This window comes from Bombyx mandarina, chromosome 06 (assembly GCF_030267445.1).
Source record: "Bombyx mandarina strain Sakado chromosome 06, ASM3026744v2".
Lineage (NCBI taxonomy): Eukaryota > Metazoa > Arthropoda > Insecta > Lepidoptera > Bombycidae > Bombyx > Bombyx mandarina.
Window position 1 is genome coordinate 2,980,736 of NC_143213.1, and position 25,225 is coordinate 3,005,960.

Here is a 25,225-nt window from a genome sequence, read left to right on the forward strand (position 1 = left end):
ATAAATAAAAAAGCAAACAAAAATAAAAACGAAACTGCTGCACAACGAAAAAGAAGGCTCGAAAAGGCAAAAGAAAAGTATAGAACGAAACGTGCAAAGGAAAGTGAAAATGAAACCCACAGTTGACTACAGAAAAGAAGAGAACGGTTAGCAACAGAAACACCTGAGCAACATGATACCAGGTTAATAGTACAACGTGAGAGACAAAGGCAGCTGGTAGAGTCAGAAACACCTGAGCGTCATGAGTGCAGGCTAGCATCACAACGTGACAGACGAAGAGAGCTAATAGCGTCAGAAACACCCGAGCGTCATGAGTCCAGGCTAGCATCACAACGTGACAGACAAAGAGAGTTGTTAGCATCAGAAACATCTGAGCGTCATGAGTCTAGGCTAGCACCACAACGTGACAGACGAAGAGAGCTAATAGCGTCAGAAACACTTGAGCGTCATGAGTCCAGGCTAAGATTACAACGTAACAGACAAATAGAGCTATTAGCGTCAGAAACACCTGAGCAACATGAGGCCAGGTTAACAGGACGGCGTGAGAGACGAAAGGAGTTAGAAGCTTCAGAAACACCTGAGCAACGCCACGACAGGTTAAATAACCAACGTGAGCGTGCACAGCAACGCAGAGCTGAAAATCATGTACAAGCGTTTGAAAATGACATTAACACATCGTGTATACACGTTTGTGACATTTGCACGAAGCATTGATATCCTAACCAAATTCATACTGTACGTTACAACACAGCTGTATTAGGATATCTACCTGCAGAACTGTCTTCAAAAACAACATTACTTTTATGTTCGCGCTGCCAAACACATGTGACCAGTAATAAAACAATAGCACCATCAAAGGCGTACTGGAATAATCTGGATCCAGGTTCAATACCAGATGAGATTCAAGCGCTGACGCAAGCAGAGCAGCGATTGCTGTGTAGAATCATCCCGCTTGTTAAAATCGTAAAATTTACTGGGCTATACGGGCAGTACGGTTTCCGCGGACAAGCAGTGTTGTTTGCCCAAGATATCTTTGAGGTCAGTGAAAGATTACCTAATATGCTTCCAAGATCTTCCAGCCAGGTGGGTATCGTTGTAGTTACAGAACGTTTGGAGAATTTGAACATCACAAGAGAGTTCACAATATCTCGCGAAAAATTCTACAGCGCTTTAAGATGGTTAACTAGAAATAACCCACTTTATAGAGATGTACGCATTCACGAAAATGTCCAGATTAGTGAACAAGACTTAATACGACTTAGTGTGCCAGATATACCTGAAAACGGTGAACCTGAAAGAATTGAAATTCCAAATGTATTCATTAGTATTAATGACGTTGCTAGAATTATTCGGGCTTCATGGCATCAAGGTGACCACAGCGTTTTCACTTCGGGATTTGCCGGCGTGTAATGTAATGGCATGCACGTTATTTACCCTAAAGCCATACAGTTTCCAGCAAAATTCAATTATGGTACGGCTGAAAGAAGGATGTTGCCCTTAGTTTTGTCATGGGCATCCACCGTCCATAAAATGCAGGGCAGCACCGTCGACCATGCAGTAGTATATTTGGGCTCAAAATTTTTTGAGGAAGGACAAGCATACGTGGCTCTAAGTCGAGTCAAGTCTCTGGAAGGGCTATCTATGTATTGAGGAATTAGATTGTACTAAATTATCAGGTAAGAAACCATGTAATAATGATGCACTGAATGAATTAAATAGAATGAGGAATATTCGGTAGACAATTTCACTAAATACTAAAAACAAGAAAATAAAAATCGGTAAAAAAACTTTTAAGTTAAACGGTTTTATTTTATGTGCACTGAAAACTACAAAATAAATAAATAGTTACTTACCTATCAACCTACGTAGGTGATCTCGGTCATTAATATCTTTGATGGTAGTGGTTGTCATAACATGAACCATGTCAGCGGCCGAAAGGCAGTTCATGAAAGAACGCTAACACCAGGGTTTGCTTGGTAGGTAAACTAAGCAGCCCACACTATAACAAGTAGGTATTTTGACCTTCTAGTTCAGAAATATTTTAGTACTAGGCAGAATAGCTTTTAGGCATTATTAGACTAAAATAAAAACGTGGGGCCCATTATTATTTCTGTATTACTTTCTACTATACTAAGTGTGGATTGTATCGACTTATTATAATCGTCATCATCATCATCCTAGCGGTTTATCCCGGTCGCATCCGAAACCTCATAGCTCCGGAGTCCAGGGTCCGCTGAATCGACTTACTATAATCGTAACTGGAGGTTTTGACCATCAATAACCAGCCGTGGCGGCTTCACCAGCGAACGCCGAGCTCATGATCTACCAAAGTATAAGATATGCTCTGCCATAGATATGATTTCAGAGGGGCCCCACGTTTTTATTTTAGTCTAATATGCCTAAAAGCTATTCTGCCTAGTACTAAAATATTTCTGAACTAGAAGGTCAAAATACCTACTTGTTATAGTGTGGGCTGCTTAGTTTACCTACCAAGCAAACCCTGGTGTTAGCGTTCTTTCATGAACTGCCTTTCGGCCGCTGACATGGTTCATGTTATGACAACCACTACCATCAAAGATATTAATGACCGAGATCACCTACGTAGGTTGATAGGTAAGTAACTATTTATTTATTTTGTAGTTTTCAGTGCACATAAAATAAAACCGTTTAACTTAAAAGTTTTTTTACCGATTTTTATTTTATTGTTTATATGGGTGGACGAGCTCACAGACCACCTGGTGCTAAGTGGTTACTGCAGCCCATAGATATCTACAACGCAAATGCGCCACCCACCTTGAGATATAAGTTCTAAGATCTCAGTATAGTTACAACGGCTTCCCTACCCTTCAAACCGAAACGCATTACTGCTTCACGGCAGAAATAGGCAGGGAAGTGTTACCTGCTCGCGTGGACTCACAAGAGGTCCTACCACCAGTAATTACGCAAATTATAATTTTGCGGGTTTGTTTTTATTACACGAATGGTACGAATAAACATTAAACCTATGAATGAATCAAAAGTTTGAATAATATAAAACAGATTACAAAAGTTTCGATGCTTGACTCACAAATGATTTAAGAGAGAAATAAGTTACAAGAAAAATCGAACGCCAACAAACGTAAGATACTAAAGAAGAAAATACAAATCAAATAGATTCAATTGAGCGGTTACACTCAAATCTCCAACAAACCCACTTGAACGAATAACCGTTAAGTTTGATGAAACAATAAAACACACGTAAATTATATGGACCGAGTTAACTGTAGTAGTAAAATCTACGGGAAATGATTCTATTTTTACAGCTGGTTTCTTCTGCAATTCCATCGAATAGCATTCTGACTGGTGTATTTATGACGTATATCACAGTAGATTATTATATATTTTTGAGAAAGAAAAAATTAACAAGATTAAAAATACATATTTCTCGATATTAATTGGTAAAATTTTCTGGAACCGATTAAACGTCACTGGGACTTAAATTATTTAAAATCTACACTGTACAACATAAAGCCAATTGAAAAGGCTTATACAAATCATCTTTCAAAGATAATAATTACAGTATTTCTAATAATAGTAACAGAAGTTTAAAAAAGGAATGGATAGGTTTTTTTTTTTTTTTTGTTTATATGTTTGGACAAGTTCTATAGCAATAAAAGAACAAAACGATAGGAAAGTAATCAAGCGAAGATTGAAACTGATCTGTGCACTTATATAATGAAACCGGGCCGGTTCAATTTTACAAAGTGAACCCTGTACTGGTTGCTTTAAGAGTATTCGGCGGTGGTTTTGAAAATTAGGTAAAAGCATTTTCTGTGAAGATCGATTTACACGAAGCACTCTTTGTCTCCTCTTAAACTACCCTTACGAACAAGCGTAAATAGCAGCGAACAGTATTCTTGACAATTTTTGGTAAGTTTAGCGAGTTTCGCTATTGGGAGAAGGGAAAGATAATTACCACCTAATTAGATAATAACTAACATAATAATATGTGTGTATATTATTATTTCAATAAGTGTGAAAACTGAAATTTCACTCGGCTTACCTACAAATCCGAGATTAGAAATTTACTAAGCTTGATCTTATTCTTTGCAAAGTATTACACAAAGAGGGAATTAATTACCCAACGAAACATCGTAACTTTATTAAGGATACAAATCTCTATACAACCATAAAACCTTGCAACTCTTTTTTTCCATTATAGGGATTATATTCGAACAAAATCCTATTCCGTGCCTTTCTAAAGGTCACTCGAGGAACATTTCCTTCAAATTACAGCTAAGCATGATACATTCATATAAAATGAATCAAAGGTTATTATTACATAAAAAAATGAAATTTTCATTGCATTAGTACATTGGCTTCAACCCTGTTTGCTTCGAGGCAGGAATGGGCTTTTTTCTACTTAATCGTTGGCAGCCTAAAACGTTATTCCAACTACGCGCGCACTGGTAAGTGAACCCACGGACTTAAACTGGAAAATTTGCTGACAATGACCCTAGTAAGAGCAGTGCTTCACTGAATCTACCACCGGATCGAAATCGCGATCCACTGAGAAGATCCGGCAAAAAATTCAATTCGCTGTGTCTATGGAATGGACTTTCTTATGGGCTTTCAAGAGCTAAAGAGTTTGGAATTTAAAAGTTAACAGTAGTGTAAAAATTAACAGTACATCAACCAAACAGAAGTAGAAGTGGTGCTGTGGACGCATAGCAGAAACGTATTTAATAGACTTTTTAGTATTGAGTCATACAAAGAGAAATACTTTCAAAAAGTGAAGACGGCTAAAGATAAAGATAAAGACGGCTAATAAATACACCGGAGAAAGAAAAACCCCGAACGAGGTACTCGTAAGTACTACTTATTTCTATGTGAATATGATTTGTTGTATTTAGTACATACATATATAGTGTTCTTATCTATTTCAAGATTATTTGTAAGTTTCCTTACGATGATTTTCATTTTGAAACTTTTGACTTTAATTATAAAACTTGAAATTGATGATAATATGCCTAAAATGCTCACTAACCTAAAATGATATATTAATATCTTAGCAGACCAGATTCAGACAATCCATGAGTATAGCTTGCAGATGCGTATGACACATATTATATTTGCCCGATTATACCTTTTATCTGCAGGCTATAAAAACGATTATCCCATGACTCCGACGAGGACATTATGCTAAATTTATTACTCCACTTCAGTAAATTCCAAGAGCGGAAATGCAATATACCAAGAATATTCTTTTTAGCTTTCTTTGAAATTACTCCAAGATGGAATCGTAAATACTTTTGCATAATTGAGATTCAAGCATTATTTTTTTAGTCCTCAAAGGTAGATGATAGTAGGTAAAAGGTACGTACAAGGTAGGTACAAGGTAGATACAAGGTAGGTACATGGTAGGTACACAAGATATACATCAGCACTAGAGGCATAGCCGCTTATAGTGCTCAAGTACAATGAAGGGAAATTAAGTCTAGAGCCGGATTAGAAACAATATTTTTAAGCGGTTAGTAAAAAAAGTAATAATTTCTTGGAACGTTCATGCAGTTTCGTTTGTAAATTAGGCAATTAGATTTTTCCGAACCGTGTTTCAGATAATTTATTTAAGAAACTATGCTAAGAAACTATGAAGATAAAATTTCTGACTTTTATCTTTTGTTTTAGAAGCAAGTGTGCTATGCCGTGGGTTGCTATAGGCATCCAATTTGATTGTGTTCGTTCTTAGCTTTATAGCTCAGTGTGCTTAGTGCGAGTTATCTTAAATTTGTGTATATTTGGAACAGCACCCCTAGCGGCAAACGTATGCAAACGTTCCAACTCCATTTGAGTAAACTTTTACGCTATCGAGAAAGTTAAAAACCTCGCACTAAGCACACAGAGGTCCTGTGTATTCGTATCGAGTGCTGCGTCCATATCGGAGTCCAAAGCTTACGATGGGCGTGACTCTCCAACGTCCTATGCGCACTAGGTCCTTAAGAGATCAGTTACTGAATATTGTTAAAATTCGAACGAATTTCCCATCTCTGTATTTTGCTGATATATTTATGCATTGTATGGTGTTGTTTTGTATCTTTGCTTAAATACATATCGACGCTTGAAAGGCAAACATGACAAATTGAATATGAAAGCGAAAATGAAAGCGACAATGCGTGAACTTTACAGTAGACTAATTTAAAGTTGAAATACCTGAAAACAAAATTTATTTTAACGAATCTAGCTGTAGTAGAATCTAGCTAGTAGCTGTAGGATTCAAATGATTTTAATAGACCTAGAAATATATACTTTTTGCGCATCGAATATGGTTATTGCCTATCATTTATGTACAAAGCAGTTATTGTCCCTTAGTCATGTTTGCCTTTCAAGCGTCGATATGTAGGTATTGTTTTTGTTAAAGCTATATTTGACTTCATTGATTTTTTTGTTCTTGCATTTTTTAAATGGACTATATGTGTAAATTAACTCCTTGTTCACTTATGTAAATAGCTACACCTATTTTCTATCGTGATTCCGAAAATCTTTTACCGCACTTCAATAACATTATCGTTTGTATATAGTACGAGTAAGCAAGAAAGAAAACGCATTATGAAATAAGCTCACCCTAGTGCATACATTTTTTTTTTTTTACTACTTACATACTACATTTTTTTTAAACAGTTTTTTTTTGTTATTGTTTTTTCAGTAAATATAAACGAACAAAAGCTATTACTATTAATGTTATTTTAACAGACCCGAATGTCGAATATAAATGGTGATTAAATATAAACGGTGATTAAATGTTCGGTAAAAAGAAGTTTTGTTTCAGTGGCTAAATTAAAATTCTTTACCGATTAATATATATTTTTTTGACTCTGAATACTGAAAATATTCATTACGCGCGAAAAAATGTGTTAAGGAATTCGAAATTTGATTTTCGAAGGTCTTTCTAAAACGTCTTTCGAGTAGACGCGAATAAAATTCAGAACAGTCAATTTTAATTAAAATTCATTTGTTAACACGATTTGAATGTTTATTTTTGTTTACAAATGGAAATGGTAATTTCTTCCAATCGTTTTCATAAAAGGCGACCAAGGGATTCCTTGGAGAATGAACAACGATGTTACTTGATAGTTAGTCCCTTTTATAAATTCCTTTTATATATGTATTTGTCTCCCGTCATTGGAGATGCCTAACTTCCCAATGTATTAGATTAGTATAATCTATGTTGAAGAACCTAAATATATATAGTATCAGTATAAATCAACCTGCGTTTTACTGGTGATGGGACACAATATCGATCGACACGGGCAAATATAGCACAGTTGGTCGTCGTCGTGGCCTAAAGGATAAGACGTCCGGTGCATTCGTATCTAGCGATGCACCGGTGTTCGAATCCTGCAGGCGGGTACCAATTTTTCTAATGAAATACTTACTTAACAAAATGTTCACGATTGACTTCCACGGTGAAGGAATAACATCGTGTAATAAAAATCAAAACCCGCAAAATTATAATTTGCGTAATTACTGGTGGTAGGACCTCTTGTGAGTCCGCACGGGTAGGTACCACCGCCCCGCCTATTTCTGCCGTGAAGCAATAATGCGTTTCGGTTTGAAGGGTGGGGTAGCCGTTGTAACTATACTGAAACCTTAGAACTTATATCTCAAGGTGGGTGGCGCATTTACGTCGTAGATGTCTATGGGCTCCAGTAACCACTTAACACCAGGTGGGCTGTGAGCTCGTCCACTCATCTAAGCAACAAAAAAAAAAAAAAGCATGGATCAGGTTGCACCTCGAACTCTTTGCCGAGTTCAACAAGTACAGTTACCAGAGTCCCTAGACCTACTCCTAGTGCTAGAGCTGAAGGCGTCTAATGCAAGAGTTATTTGTTCTGATGGATCCGTAAGGACGTGTCTAGGGCGTCGTCGGTGATTGGCTCCTGCGTGGACAGGATTCGGGGCGTCGGCTAGGCTTTTATAGCTTAAATAGGTTGAAGAGTTCATGGCACATATATTGCGAAGTGGTTACCGGAGCCAATAGACATTAGGAACGTTAATGCCACCACACACCTTAAATGAGTTCTGAGTCTCAGTTTTACAAGTACAACGATTGCCCTACCCTTCAAACCGTAACGCACTGCTTCTAAGCAGAAATAGGCAAGATCATGGTACCTACTTACCCGAGTGGACTCACAAGACGGTCTACCTCCAGTACTATGTTGAACCTAAGTGTATGTGGAATTCGTAGTAAGAACCCGTAGTTTAAAACAATATATTTATTTTCTTCTACATGTATCAATGGATACATTTAGCCCAAAATAGAACCAAATGGAACTACTGATGATGATGATGATGATGATGACGACTTGGAGGAGGCCTTCACCATATTTTATGGTTTCCAGAAAAACATTAATGTACATGAAATGCTTAACTATTTATTATTTTGTTTACTGTATATTTTGAGAGAAAATAAAAGGCTTTTTATTACTATTTTATTATTTATTTTGTTTGTATAAAAACCGTCATGTCCTATGTCTCGATAAGACGTAAATACTAATCTTAATACATTTTATATAAGCAGCACGTTTACCTTGGTTATCACGAGGCCTCAGGGAGCGTTCCTACAAGTACCATTTTTGTTGATTCCAAGCCAGACGTATAGGCAAAAGCTTACGTAAGCGCTCCTAAAGAGACTTGTACAAACTGAACGCATTTCAAGTCCTCACTAGGGTGCTGAATAACATTGTAACGAAATGTACTGACAAAATATGTTTTTCAACTTTTTAAATATGACTTCGAAATAAAATGAACGAGAAATTCCAACGAGAGATCTATAGAATAAATTTTTAACAGGATAAAAAAAAAAGAGAGAAATATGTATGGCATTTCGATTTATGATAATCCAATGTACCTAGTCAGGTCATAAGTATTGTCACACAGTAAAAACTTTTCTTTTAGAATGCTGGCCACAAAAAAGTTTATTGAATTCGAATTTCGAATTGTTCATGAAAATAAAAATGTATACTTTTAGAATTTTACTCATTTTTAAATATGGAGTGGACGCTTAAAGAAGACCGTGTTGCAGTTATTGCGTTGCATCGTTGTGGTTGCGCGCCAATTCAAATTTTTAACATACTGAAAAATTTTAATATAACCAAAAGATTCATTTATCGTATCATCAAACGATACAATGAAGACTCTAGTGTAGATGAAAGGTCAAGAAGTGGTCGCCCTCGGTCTGTTAGGACTCCAGCAGTGATAAAAGCTGTGAAGGCGCGAATTCAAAGAAATCCCAAACGTAAGCAGAAACTGTTGGCCCCTTCAGATGGGATTAAGCAGAACCACAGTGAAAAGGGTGTTAAATGAAGACTTATGGCTTCGGGCATATCGAAGAACAACAGGACATCGTTTGAATGCTCGTCTAATGGACCTGAGACTGAAGAGATGCCGCGCTTTGTTGAAGCGGTACGCGGGAAAAAATATCGGGAAATTCTTTTTTCGGATGAAAAAATTTTTACCGTAGAAGAGAGCTACAACAAAAAAAATGATAAGGTGTACGCACACTGTAGTGAAGAAGCGAGCAACCGTATTCCGCGTGTCCAACGAGGTCATTTTTCATTCTCGCTCATGGTATGGTTGGGAGTTTCTTATTGGGGCTTAACAGAGGTACATTTTTGTGAGAAAGGTGTAAAAACGAATGCAGTTGTGTATCAAAATATAGTCCTGACGAACCTTGTGGAACCTGTTTCTCATACCATGTTCAATAACAGGCACTGGGTATTCCAACAAGATTCGGCGCCAGCTCATAGAGCGAAGAGCACACAAAACTGACTGGCGGCGCGTGAAATCGACTTCATCCGGCACGAAGACTGGCCCTCATCCAGTTCAGATTTGAATCCGTTAGATTACAAGATATGGCAACACTTGGAGGAAAAGGCGTGCTCAAAGCCTCATCCCAATTTGGAGTCACTCAAGACATCCTTGATTAAGGCAGCCGCCGATATTGACATAGACCTCGTTCGTGCTGCGATAGACGACTGGCCGCGCAGATTGAAGGCCTGTATTCAAAATCACGGAGGTCATTTTGAATAAACTTTAGTGTCATAAGAATCTATGTTTTGGTTAATTTTGATATATAAATGGTTACGTAATGAATAAACTTGTTTCAATTATTTTACATTAAACATGTGACAGAATTTATGACCTGACTAGTTAAAATTATCAAGTTGTAACTTTCAGTAAGATATTAAACAAATACAGTAAAAGCTCCTTCATTCTCGTTTTCACTATTCGCATATTAAAAAAAAATAACCCAACTCCTATATTCGCGGCTAAATCCTTCTTTATTCGCGGGTCTAATCAATATGTCGGTACATGCATATTATTATTATAATAAAAAAGCTTTCAGTATCATCAGTTCATCCAATCTAATATCCTTTGTAAACGCACTTTACCATATTCACGGTTTCTGTATTCGCGGCATAATTACCGAACATATACGCCGCGAGTTTTAGAAGCTTTTACTGTATTTCATAAATCCGGATATCCAGTAAAATTAAACAGGTTTTACGATGATTTCCCACGTCACACGATAGCAGCTATGTCGATAAATACAAACAAAAATCGATTATTACTACGAGTTTTATTTAATCTAATTACCTACCAGGAGACTTTAGTAATAAAAGTTTTAAATTCCCTTTTTAAAGCCCCCAGGGGTAGGCTGTAGGCCTATTCTTGAATAATAATACATTCTTGTTCGGGCTTTTATGTAAAGGAAAAGTTAGCAAAGGAAAAATACAAGTACCTATTTCTTTCTATTCGTAATATTTTTCTGGGCCTTTTGAGATACAATCTGCGTGATATGTAAATTATCAGAATCCAGCACGTCTCTCTAATAGGGCTGACATCTGATTTCAGGCGAGATATTTTAAATTGCGAGATTTTATTAGATTTTAATATTTCTGTCCATTTTGTTTCATATGTACTGCTGAAAACTGTAGTCCTGTAAGAAATTTGTCTCCGTGTGAATTTTTGGCAATTAATTAAAACATGTGGAGTGCCACCCCTGATTTTTTCTCTATTGCATGGAAAACTTTATAAAACCTGACTTTTAATTTTAATTTAAACTAAAATTCTGTCAATAAAGAAAAACAAATGACTAAACAAAATTATACGAATTCTATTTTGGATCTTTCCACCATCATCATTCCGGAAATCTTACAAATGAGAATCACTTCAATTATTCATTTTTTGGATGATTTTTTTAATTAAATTTAATATTACATTTCTAAACAATTGATCTATAATTCGCTCCAAAGCTCTCACTTATCGATTAAACCAAATCGTATTAACAAAATCAGTTTCATAGTCAAAAGGCTCACCACGTTATACAAAAAATATAAAAATTCAGTATGGTACCGATTTCCGCTGGCCACGTATTGTATAAGTCGACAAAGTTGCTTTTCATGTTGACATCGATCGAAAAATTCTGGCTATAAAAATTCAAAGACTAGATGTGCCTGATTAAAACCATCTATGTGGTATAGCTTTGTGTGTAACGTCACGAAAACTGTCCTGAAACATCAGAAATACAACTACAGTAATATAGCCAATAAAAAAGATGAGTTTGAACCGTAAAAAGATATTTAATTAAGTCAACGACTTGCAAAATCGAAGAAAATCCTAGATGTACCTAGGTGTATGTTATCATACAATTTAGCCATACTTACTTCACTTAGCTTAACCGGTCTTCGCTATTAGGATAAATACTAAGATGGTAGGAAAATAAGATAGAAGAACGACTTCTGATTACGAACCCGTATACTACCACAGCAGAAGACAGGCTTCGCCCATTTAAGGGTAATTAAAATTAAATAAAAATAAAACCGCCATTCGAGAAGCTGAGGACCGGACGAGGTGGAAACAGCTCACGAGACAGGCCATGGTCAGGTTTCAGGGACACGACCTTCAGCAAAGAAGAAAGCGACGAAGAAGAAGAAGAAAAACAATAGTCGAGGAGAGTAAGTAGCATAGTATAAAATTTCTGAATAGTAAATTTGTTTTACGGAGAATTGAAAATGAGGTAAAAATCTCAATACTGTTGGCAACAATTTCATGAAACTTAACATTCAGACCGTGCTAGTAAAACTACTCGTTCAATACCTTACAAGGTCTTCTTTTTGCGTCATGAATCAGTACAGTCTTACAAAGAAACCATCATCATTGACGTATGCATTATTTGTTTCATGCAAAGGTAATTCGTAGGACGCCCTTGAACATTGACGTCACTGTACAATATTGTCCTATTTCTTGTGTTGCGTTTATTAACTGTATTATGTACTGTACTTTATTAGTACTGTATTACTATAATGTACTTTACTGGTAGGACCTCTTGTGAGTCCGCGCGGGTAAGGTACCACCGCTTTGCCTATTTCTGCCGTGAGGCATTAATCCGTTTCGGTTTGATGGGCGGGGCTGCCGTTGTAACTATACTGAGACCTTAAAACTGATGTCTCAAGGTGGATGGCGCATTTACGTCGTAGATGTCTTTGGGCTCCAGTAACCACTTTACACCAGGTGGGCTGTGAGCTCGTCCACTCATCTAAGCAATAAAAAAAAATTGGCTTGCGTGGTGTCAGACTAGATCATCATCCCATCTCTTCCCTTACACTGGGATTCTCTGACTACCATCAACAGCGCACTGCGATCGCCAACCGGCTTTTACTGGCGCTGTGAGGCGTATTATATAGGCTCACACATTTACATGTCTATTTCTTCCAGAAGTCACGGGTACAGCCATTGTACACTTAGACCTCATGTCTCAAGGTGGGCGCCATTCACATTGCGATGTCTATAAAAAAATTCTATTCGGCGCTAAATCTTTTGGCCATTATAAAAACGGCCACTATCAACCGCCGTGTAATTTTCAAAAAGAAAATATCTTCAAAATTCTCTATCTTTGTGGAGAGTAATAAATACGGCTGCTACGTGATGAGCTTTCCTACCGTTAGCTGATAGTATTCAATAGACGTTGCTTTCTGTTTTTGTTTTCCTGAAAGGGAAACGAAATGTTTAGAAGCTTTTTTTTTTCGAAAGCTAAAACGAGCGTTTCCGGGGAAATTTAATCTGTTATTCCTCACGTAGAATTGTCAGGTTTTCAATTTCTTAATGTAATTGTTTCGTTCGCGAATGTTTCATATTGTAGTTGAGTTTTCATTAACTTATACCAGACCTGTACCCGTCCGCTTCGTAAAATTAACATTATTATTTCTCACCCCCACAAAGATTCTCATCATTAACGCCCCCGCAACTGATGTGGGGAGTCCAACACTCATATAAACATTAGCTTATCAATTAAGTACATGTATTTTCTACATAGATACCAAGTTTCAAGTCAATCGGATGCATGGTTCAGTAGTTATAACGGAACATCCGTAAAAACCACTGTAGATTTATATATTAGTATAGATATGACCTCCGAACGGAGGCCGGAAAGTGGTGGATGAGGAGAGCCCAAGACCGGGCTCAGTGGTGTGGATTCGGAGAGGTCTATGTCCAGCAATGGATTACTGTGGGCTGATGATTATGATGAAACGACGCACGGACAAACTCACGGCCGCATGGCGTTATATGAGTCAAAGCATAAGACCGTAATCCCGATTGTACTACGGCTGTAGTATATAATTTAATAGTAATATAATAATTGGAGACGGGTCCTCTGTGGGAGTCGAACCCACGTCCCTCAGCCAAGCAGTCAGAGGTGCTAATAATGGCACTGCTGAGTCAGTCTTACAGCAGTACAATACGTCATTAAAAATTCGTATGCATTACCGCTTTGCTACTAAAATACTCAGGTCACATCAGTGACCATTTGCAAGGTGAAGCATCCACACTGACCGTCTTTCTAAGAAATCATTTTCTGCAGTAAATTAGTAACATACAGTGCATTATTTAATAAACAATATCTATCGAAGTAGTAACAATAGTTGTGCCGAATGAGAGCGCTGGCGATCGTGCTTCCGAAGGCCGCTTCTCCAGAGTCTCTTGGAGTATTATTATTGTTGTATTAAATTTCTACTGAAGTACAAATAAAAACTGTATTAACACTTTAATTAAACTTATATTAATACACTAACGAACGCTTTGAAATTCTCAATTCGCTTCTTCCGCTTCGCTTCAGGTGATCCGTTCGCTGTTTCGCTTCGACTAAATCGACTAGCTGCATGCCATCTCTGCAACGGTTTTATAGTCGATACGACATCCCTAGATTTGTCGAGAACATTCTGGGCAAGGCGAATAGCTTCGGTGTGTGTTTCCGCTATCTGACAATAGATGGCGGTGTACGTCTCGAGCGTTCTCGATGTTGCTAGTTCCTTTGATATTCGTTTCTGCTATTCGGCGATAGATGGCGTTACGCTTACCGGCGTAACATTGTGATGGTGCTCCATATATTATGTCCCTCAATAGTCACCCCGAAGCCGCGACCGGTACTGCAAATGTACGACGAGGACAATACGTTCTACCGCTAAATAATTACGAAATATTAATTTATTGTGTCTAATATTTCGAACATGATGCCACTTTTTCATCGTGGAAATTGGGGGAGGGGCCAAGGTTAATAAGCTTAAAGGAAAACACGAGCTTAACTCTTCCTTATAAATACTTTAAAAATACACCAACAAAGAGGGAAAAAACATTAAAAATTGTTGATTTAAAAGTACCAGAAAGCTTTTAATGACGGAGGACATATAATTATATACACGCATGTACAAATAATGTATAAATTCGATGACTATTTATTGTCAAGTGGACCTTCCGCTCATCTAACCAATCAGTGCGATGATGAGATGTAATTACGTATATTACAATATCTCTTTTAAAGGTTTTACGATGTTTTCCCCGGATTTAAGATAATTAAAGTTTTTAACAGGACAATTGAAGATCATCCCCACCTAGTTAATAATAATTGAGTGAGTAGAGTGCTTTAGATTACACACTATTTACTTACGTAATCCAAAACAGTCTTAGACAATTTAGTGCTTTAAGACGAACACGTTAATCTTATTTCTCATCAAAATTTCAGAAGTGCGTATTAATCTCTAAAGAGGCATCGCGTTCAAGTGCTCCAACAGTTTAACATAAATAACAGAGACGACGTATTTATTCATGGCTGTCTTTCGTGATTTTCCATGTGTAGGCTTTTCTGTGCAGACAAGATTCGGTGAGCACAATTTGTGTCTTATTTACGTGGTAAGATTTAAAACAAGATGGCTGCAACAAATTTTCTACCTTAACCATTTCGAATATCTTAAAAATTATTACCCACTTTTAAAATAACCTTTTTTTTTATTTAGAAGCGAGGAAAATTGCTATCATTCCGACGTGACGGTATAAGCCGTATATTTGGGTGGGCTGTTAAAAATCGCATCTCAGCCGAGGCGCTAAAAAGATTTACGATACCGTTGTGAAGCGGCAGTGGCTGCGAAGTATTACCGCTAATTGCCTCTTTATCGACACAGAGAGTTCCTAAACTGAACAGCTAGTGGTGGGACAATGTCGATGGATTAAGAATCGCTTTAATTATGAAAATTTTTATTCCAAGATCACTTTCATGAGGTTCCTTAATTATTATCCTTTTTTTTTAAATCCTTAAATGGGTGGGCAAGCTCACAGACCACCTGGTGTTAAGCGGTTACTGGAGCCCATAGACATCTACAACGTAAATGCGCCACCCACCTTGAGATATAAGTTCTAAGGTCTCAGTATAGTTACAACGGGTACGGCTCTTCAAACCGAAACGCATTACTGCTTCACGGCAGAAACAGGCAGGGTGGTTACCCACCACGAGACATGAGGTCTAAGGTCTCAGTTTTTACAGTACAACAGCTGCCCCACCCTTTAAACCGAAACGCATTACTGCGCGGACTCACAAAACGTCCTACCACCAGTATTAATTGAGAGTTATGACGTGATGTTGTTTTTTAAATTGAACTTTCTATCTTTAGATACTCGTGTATCGAATGTTACAGTTGAGTAAATATATGAAATAATCAGTATAGTAAATAATACACGTTTAATACGGTTTTCAATAAACATGAGAAACATATATATTTCGTTACATATCTATGTATGTGTATACGTTTGATTTTATTTACACAATTCTTACGCTTCGTTTGAAATTTAATTTCCAACACTTCCATAATTAACATGTAAACAACATGCGTAATTACATACAAGGGATTGCTTCGAAGCATCTATAGATTGTATTGACTTGTAGATAGATGTAAGTAGCAACATTGAGTAAAAAGGATTTAATGTTTGGTATTCAAAATTTTTTTCTTGATGTCTTAAGGGTAGGTATCTACTTTATACATATATCATACATAAATATTTATGTCGCGGAGCCATGTAATCCGATTCGAATGGTGGAGAAGCCGTCGAACAATTCGACCCACGTCTCAAAGTGGGTAGTGGTTTTCCTTTCTGATGTCTGTGGACTCCTAAAGCTGAAATTTCTTCTGCTGAATTTTCAGATTTTTTTTCACCACTTAAGTTTGAGAGGAGGCTATTTCAGCGTAACTCTAGCTAGTAGGTGAGCTCAAGGGGCTCAAACCGGAGTGATGCTAACACTAACCCTAGCAAGAGCAGTGCTTCGCAGAATCTACCACTGGAAACGCGACCCACTGAGAAGATCCGGCGAGAAACTCAGTGGGCTGTGTCTGTGGGTTAAGTCGAGCCCTTCGTCACAAGCGACGGGTTCGACGAGGACGGTGACCGGTGCTTGTGGTACCTAAAAGCACCGTTAATGGATCGGGAGGATCCGTAATGACGTGTTTTGGGCGACGTCGACTGTTTACTATTCGGTCTACAGGATCGGGGATATAGTTTCCAGCGGCTACGACAAGAGGGTTCTCATGTCGTGCCGCCTTCTCAAAGTGGTTTCTGATTAATGGTAATTTCATGAAAGGCTACTGAAAACAAACGATGTCACCGCTACAATTCTTCCGACAATCAAATATGAATATAATTAAAGCCCGAAGCCACGTTATGTTCATGACAAGTCTAATGAACCTTGTTATTGTATCGTGCGAACGCTTCAGTTGTACGCTATTGATTGTTCCTTTTATGTGTAGACTTAATTGAAGACGTAGTCGGAAGAAGGAGCTACGTGTGATCTTTTCAATGATCAGTAATAATTTTAAATGATTTTATAAATTTCTAATATTTCTATATTTGTTTCGATTAAATATTGCAAGATAAACTAAATTCACTTTTAGCCCACGGGCACTTTTAGCTCACGGAGTTGGATTTCGATTTCTACGACCATTATTTTTATGGTAAGCATGACATAAGTCGCGATATTCAGGTTGAAGATATATGTATATTGTGCATTATGTATGCATGTATATGTGCTTGTGTATATATGTATAATTGTATATGTATACTTTTTTTTGTGTATATTTGTAACTTTATATAAATTTCATTGCACCTACCACTATTTACTCTGCACTACCTTTGGTTGACTGGTAGAGAATGCCTTAGGCATTAAGTCCGCCAATGTAAATTTTACATGAAGTATAATAAATAAATAAATAAATAAGATATAAAAAAGTCTTCAATGTTTTTTGGTACGCTCACGAAATTTTGTGTTCATATTTTCTTATGATGGTATAAATTTTACCATATAATTTAGTGGCGGCACCCTGACCGAGATTTTGATTGGGTAATATCTGATCCAACTAATATCTGGACTCAAATATCAAAATCAAAATATGCACAAACAAGAAGAATATTTTAGTAATTGCTGTGAATAAGCAGACGAGCTCACAGCTCGCCTATTCTCATGTTATGTCTCAGTTACTGAGACCTTTAGAACGGAACACCACCACGCGCTTTTTAGGTATTGCATACCGACTATCCTATCCTTCAAGTCTGAAATAGCCATGATAGTGGTACCCATCTTAGGGGCTCAAGGTAACACAAAACTTTAGTTCCATTTTAAGCAATATCTTTAATTTCTATAGTATGCCCTTCATCCACTCACATCTTCAAGTGTATTTGATCTGAATACACTCCGAAGCCATCCCCTACACGTAATTATGCATGTTGTTTACATGCTAATTATGAAAGCGTTAGAAATTCAACTTCAAACGAAGCATAACCATTGTGTAAATTAAATCATATATCGACTTCAAATACGCTTTGAATACTCAAGCCGTCTTCTTTGTTATTGAAAAGTCTTACGCGCCATTTATTAAAAGTCCTGTTTGAAATAAACTTTACTTTAATATATTGGCGACAGAGATAGCACTCTTTTTTTTATCAGCTCAGCCACGTCCACTGCTGAACGTAGGCCTTGTCCAAGGTTCGCCACAATCACCCGTCTTACGCAGCCTGTATCCAGAGGATTCGACGGTCCACTTCGTGGGAGGCCACGATACGCTTTCTGATAACGTGTCTTCGATCTTCTGTGAAGCTGAAATTAGCAGACTATCTCTTTCTAACGGACGATGTATAATATTTATCGTCGGGTACTGTAATTTTTTTTTATTGCTTATATGGGTGGACGAGTTCACTCACAGCCCACCTGTTAAATGGTTACTGAAGCCCATAGAAATTACAACGTAAATGCGCCACCCACCTTGAGATATAAGTTCTAAGGTCTCAAGCATAGTTACAACGGCTGCCCCACCCTTCAAACCGAAACGCATTACTGCTTCACGGCAGAAATAGGCAGGGTGGTGGTACCTACCCGCACGGACTCACAAGAGGTCCTAACGTCAGTAAAATAAATATTGATACTTTCTTCGGGGTATACGACATCCAAATCTTCCACGGAACGGGCTTAATAGCTCGGTAGACCAACGGCCCGAATATTATTGTTCGGAACTGGTTTATGTGCAAAGTTGTCTTGACGAATGTCTTTAGAGAGGTTCTATTATCTGTCAAATGTCTTATGTTCTAATGATAGCTACCGCCACATTTTGACCTTAGGTCTTAGGGCGCGTAGCTGCATTTCTATTATGGTGTCTACGGGAAGACGGAAATATGTTTTATCGTCGTCTAAGAACTTTATCGATTAAATGAAAGGCACGTCTCTGCTTTTGAAACAGCGACGTTAAGACGAAAGTATAAAAGTCCATAATAGTCCAATTAACCCGAGCTCGCAAGAGAGTTAATTTGCACCATATTGTTATAATCATACGCGGAATTACCCAGGGAGTGTATTATTAATACATCGATATGTTTTTATTTTTAATTAATACGGTTTTATTAGCTGTCATATATTTATAACGAACGCAAAATCTTTCAACGCAATACTCATCTACCTTAAGATATCCGATTAACTTAAAAACCTCGTAAGGATCAAGAACTAGATACAAAAATGCAATAATTAGACTAAATACTTTGTTAAATTTGATATTTTGTTGACTAAATTTTCACAGTTCACTCGTAATTTTTTAGTTTTTTTTTTATGTCGAACCAAAGAAACAGACTGACGTGATTTTTTTCGTGATAGTTTAAGTTAAGAAATTGACATGCTACCTTTTATCTCGAAAAAAAATCTCATTCCGAGGGGAAGCTGCGCTGACACTTTTCCTGGATAGCTAGTCTGTTCGTAAATAGGTAATAGAGAAAATAAACGATTTGTCAACGGATTTTAGTCTTAATTATGACAATTTTTTTCTGCTGGACATAGGCCCAAAGATCCCCAAAAATTTGCCGCATCGTAGGAAAACCTACCCACGCTGCGTATTCTGGTGCGCGGTCGCCACTCGGGATATTTTTGGCCCAAGCAGCCGTGTCTTCTACGAGCAAAATGCCCTGCCCACGCCATCTCAATCTTGCAATCCTTCGGGCTATGTTTTCTTCTGAAGTTTAGCAATTATCCATAGACAAACAAAGTATTTTTTTTAAAGTACCTCTTTTTATTCGATTTTCATTTCTATGGGCTCTGATAAAAACTTAAAAGCAAGTGCTCGTCTGCTCTTTTTTGTTTCAAAAGACAGTAAACCAAATTTTATTATACCTTACATTCACAATGAAATGATTGTCAAATAAATGCATTCAATAAAAGCTACAAACATATTGAGAAAAAAAAATCCTTAAAAGACCTTTTAATGCTAAACTGAGTTTGAAAGGGCTACAACTTGAAGTTTCAGCTTTTAAATTATTCATCGGTTAAAATGAATTTATGCATCACAATTAGTTAGCAGTAGTAATGAATTAATAGAATACAGTAAAGGAATATGCTATTTTGATTTTATTTTACTAACTCGTCTCAATTATGGAAAAGCATAATCTTTAACAAAAACACATTGTTAATGTAGTTACTCTCTAAAAAAAATTTATAATTCTTATTTATATTTTGACTTTCATAAAATTTACTTAGAGATTTATTGATTTGAGTTTAAAAAGTAGATATTTAAAATTCAATTTCAACTCTCAAACTATGACTACATCTGACTGTAGACGTCAATTTTTTCGTCCAGTTTGTATGTTTGACAATATTTGCCACGCTGATATTCCCTACAATTCTTTTAAATATTATTTTTATGTTCTTTATCATAAAAAACATAAAGCAAACATTTATAATTAATTTCAATTACCAACAATTTGTGTATTTGCAAAAAAATACAACGATAAAAAAAATTGTCTTTATTTTTCAACGGGATAGTTAGATTATATTTTGTCCTCATAAAATGAGATGAACAACACAATTTAAAACTTCAAAGTGAGTCAATTTCGTGCGTAAATTGAAACTATTACGGCTCGGTTCCCGGGGGCTGGTACTCGATCAATCGGTCCTTAGGTTCTTTGCGGATACTGTGTGCAGCGTACTGTGGTACTGGCGCTACGACCCGCCGTGCGGCATTCGACTCCGCACCCTCATCGAAGCAGCCTGCCGCCTCGCTAAGGTAAGAACTAATCCAGACTTTCATAATCTTTATTTAAGATAAATTTTATAATAACACTTTATAGTAAATAGGTACACTGAGTTTTTTTTTAACAAAAATTATTTTAAATTTTCTAACTTAAATCTCTAAGTTAACTAGGCTTAAAACTTTTATGCGCCGATTTCCGTTACATTCAAAATCGGAATTCAAAAATTGTTTTCAAATATCTTTGATTAACTGAAACAGAATATATTTAAATGGTTAAATAACAGTAAATGTTGAATAAATTTTATAATATTCAAAAATTAAACAAAAACCATGTAATTTTACGGCGCGTTTAAAAATAATTTTATAAGATCAATATTTATTCCTATTTAATCAAACTAAAAGCAAAAAAATGTATTAAAAGGTTTATTTTAATGAGTGAAATCAATGTGTCACGGGAATTAATCTATCTATATACCTGTATATAAAAATGAATTGCTGTTCGTTAGTCTCGCTAAAACTCGAGAACGGCTGGACCGATTTGGCTAATTTTGGTCTTGAATTATTTGTGAAAGTCCAGAGAAGGTTTAAAAGGTAGATAAATATGAAAATGCTCGAAATTAAATAAAAATAATAATTTTGTTTTCCCTTTGATGTGTCCCCCGTCGGACGGATTCCTTTTGTTTGTTTTAAGTTTATTTTATACAAAAGTTTAGGTCTTTTATTTATCGGTTGAGGCACTACAAAGTCTGCCGGGTCAGCTAGTAAATTCATAAAGTAATGTTATAACTAATGTTATAACTAATAAATTTTAACAAAGAAGCGATCCACTATCGCGCGATACGACGACACCAATTATCAATTTCCTATACATATTTTATAGTATTAGTCACTTAATTGTGTGCCGGCTATTTTAGTAATCGATAAGGTCGTTGATTCGATACTGGCCATGCTCTAAAACTTCTGCTTAAAGTAAATTGACAGGGCCATCTATTTAAAATTTACGGTTGCATCCAAAAAGCTTTTCTTGAAAGCTTATTAGTAATTACTACACCAAATTTGAACTCAATCGAACAAGTAACATTTCGCATGTAATTTGTTGGATTATTGTACATTAGATATGATTTATCATATTAACCAATTTACCAATGTCGATAATCCCGTTCTCACGGATTTTTTGGAATCTTTGGGCTTACGGAGGGAGTTTGGTTCTCTTTGTGTTTTGTATCGCTCCATGAGAAGTTCTCTAAGGAATTGTTTGAGATGATCCCATCATCTCATTTTTACCATCACACTACCCGCCACCAGAGCAGAATTCATCCATGCTATTTAAAGCCACTGCATTCATCCCTGTGGATGTTGCGTTTTCAAAGATATTTTCTGTTACGTACCATCCGGCTTTGAAATGAGCTTCCCTACACGGTGTTTTCTGAGCGCTATGACATATCCTTCTTCAATCGAGTTTTACGCAGAGTACTCAGTGGTAGGCGGCGGCTTGACTCTACCCCTGGCATTGCTGACGTCCATGACTGATGGTAACCATTCGTTTGGTAGCTAGCAATGGGCCCCCTAGCAATGGGCCAACTAGCAATGGGTCCACTAGCAATGGGCCCACTCGCAATGGGCCCAGTAGCAATGGGCCGTTTGCTCGTCTCCCTAAAAGATCAATAAAGAATAATTAAATAAATATTAATTTTGTCTAAATACGTATGTCGTACAAATCCTACCTGTTATTATATCACCACTCGTATTGAGAAAATCAAATAAAAATAAAAATAAATCTCAATTGCATAACAACTATTACGCTCCTTGGATCGGTTTTAACTGAAATAATCCGGACAGTAGTAATTACCTATATGGGCTTACATTGTGGCTCTATCACCAGTAATTACGTAAATATATAAATAAATAAAAAATAAGGAAAAAACATTATTTTAATAGTATATTTATTTTAAACCACAGACAGTTTGATAATAGCTTTAACAGCCGACCTTGTCGATTGATATAGCTTAGTATATGTTTTACTTTTGACGATCTAAAGGGCAAACATTTTCACACAAGATTTCACAAATTAAAAATAAGCTGTATGGATCAATTCTCTCGATCTTAATTTATCTAAATCTGTTAGGAGCTGTACAAATAGTTAGTTGCCCGACTATTAGACCTTTGGAATAATTTGTATCGTTTCTCTTTCTTCCACTGCTCACACATTAGTACTTATGTCAATAATCAGCGATATCTTTTTTATTCCAATATCAAATATTCAATGGTATATTCTAATGTATATTTGCTGTTAATAGAAACAATCATAATATCAATTGCGGTACTTAATGTACTAGACGTAGACTACCCATATAAAATATACATACATATATTTTGTCATAATTATTTGTAACTATATTGAGACCTTAGAACTTATATCTCAAAATGGGTGGCGCATTTACGTTGTAGATGTCCATAGGCTCCAGTAACCACTTAACACCAGGTGGGCTGTGATCTCGTCTATCCATATAAGCAATAAAAAACATTTTTTTTGTAGTCCTCATATTCCGTCCTTGCTTATCAACTTTGGAATTGTCTAAGTTTGATAATTACTATATTATGCTTAAGACGTCTTTAAAGTTTAGTTTGTATTTAAAAGACATTCTTTTTCTTCTTTCTAGCGTTTTTCCAGTCTAGTGCCCGGGTTCGCTTTCTTACTTAAACTCCTCCACTTTACCTGATCTTCGGCATCCTTTTGGGGGAGTTTATTCTCCTTCATAACCGCCTTTACCTCATCCCACAATTATATGTATATAAGAGACATTATATATCCATATAATCCATAAGCAAATATACGACATACCTTTGGGCTTTGAAGAAACGAATTCACTGGTTCGGTGGTGTTGTAGATTATGCAATCCAAAGCCAATAGTGACAATTGTCCCTGTAATTTCAGTGAATCGTGCGTTCTGGTTAATCTTAATAGAGAATAGGACAGTAATTGTATCAATGCAGCTGAGACAGACTAAAGCAGCGGTAATTACAATGTTGTACGGGTAACCCTCTTATTACACGGTTTGTTACAACACGTTTCCGCTTTATACGAAAACAGATTTCCCAAAGCTCTCTTATAACACGGTACTTCTATAGCACGATAACGAAATTTTTGTTTAAAATTTTCTAGAAAATTACATTATGCACTACGAACACAAAGTGTATGGATATATCCGAAATTTCACGGGTTATTTTTTATGTATAATTAGTAGAAAAATACATACAAGCATAGTTCAGATGTTTCATTCAGAAAAATTATTCTTCTTTTTGTACTGGCTTCTAATCTCATATAACACGGTTTCGCATAACACGGGACTTTTTAGGAACCTATTTACCGTGTTATAGGTGGTTTACCTCTATTAGGCATCCGCATTAACATGCGGTCAACATTCTATGATGCATAGTCCGTCCAAGATAAAACGGGGTAAAGTTTTATTTGAAAGAATCTAAAAAGTACAAAAGATAACGTTTAAATCATCTCCTTGTATCTGTAACGGGCAATTTGGCCAGCCCAAGATTTATGAGTTCGCATAAATTCGAAGAGAAACCCAATATAACTTTTGTACGGAAAACTTACGGATTGCTTTTTTAGGTGTACACATTTTTAAAATGATCGTTTTTTTTTAAATCAGCTTACCTTACTAGTATACTGAGCAGTATCTGCTTAGCTTATATTAATATCATAAGAATAAATACTCATAGGAATAGCAAAGAAGTAGCCCTCCATTTAATAAATATCAGAAAATTCGTTGTCTTAAGGAAACAATTATGTTTTGCCATTTAAAGGATTTGTAGGGAATGTATAGTGTAGAAAAAAAAAAATCTTATTGTAAGTGTGTAAGGATGTGGTAAATGAGTGAAAGAGGCATGTAGCGCTGTGAACGACGAGGGAATATAAAAATATCAAAACCTCATTCAACCACATAATGCCTCATTATAACAAAAAAAAGATGTGTGGTGTCGTGGGACACCGGATAGGAACAAAGTTCGTTATAATAAAAATATTAATTTTAAGATCTATTCGAGGAATAAAGAAAATAAAACTGGAGGTTTCGCAACAACCCACAGTCATTCGGTAACGTGCGAACTTATTGTGATACACTTCATTCACGGTTGCTTGCATAAGAGTTAGTGTATTGCGCAAGCGAACGATCTGAGATCGTGGTCAATGAATGATAAAAAAATATGCAATTTTTTGTAAGTTATTACAAAGTTAAGTCGTAGACTGTGTGCATTACTAATAAAAATCTTACGTAACGGACGTTTTTTCCCGGTTAGGGTACCCCTCCGCATCGTCCCATAAGGAACTTCGTTCCAAAAAAATAGTTAAT

General features: G+C 36.4%; 2 protein-coding genes across 3 annotated transcripts in view; one reads left to right on the forward strand and one right to left on the reverse strand.

The window, feature by feature from the left end:
• Positions 1-25,225, reverse strand: part of CCHa1 (neuropeptide CCHamide 1) — a 122,908-nt gene that overhangs the window by 74,803 nt on the left and 22,880 nt on the right. The window lies entirely within an intron of this gene.
• The window catches only part of Scp2 (Sarcoplasmic calcium-binding protein 2), a 41,928-nt gene continuing 37,579 nt past the window's right edge, over positions 20,877-25,225 (forward strand). The window contains exon 1 of the mRNA XM_028170372.2: positions 20,877-20,894. The gene's annotated coding sequence lies outside the window, so the exon portion shown is untranslated. The remainder of the gene's footprint in view (positions 20,895-25,225) is intronic.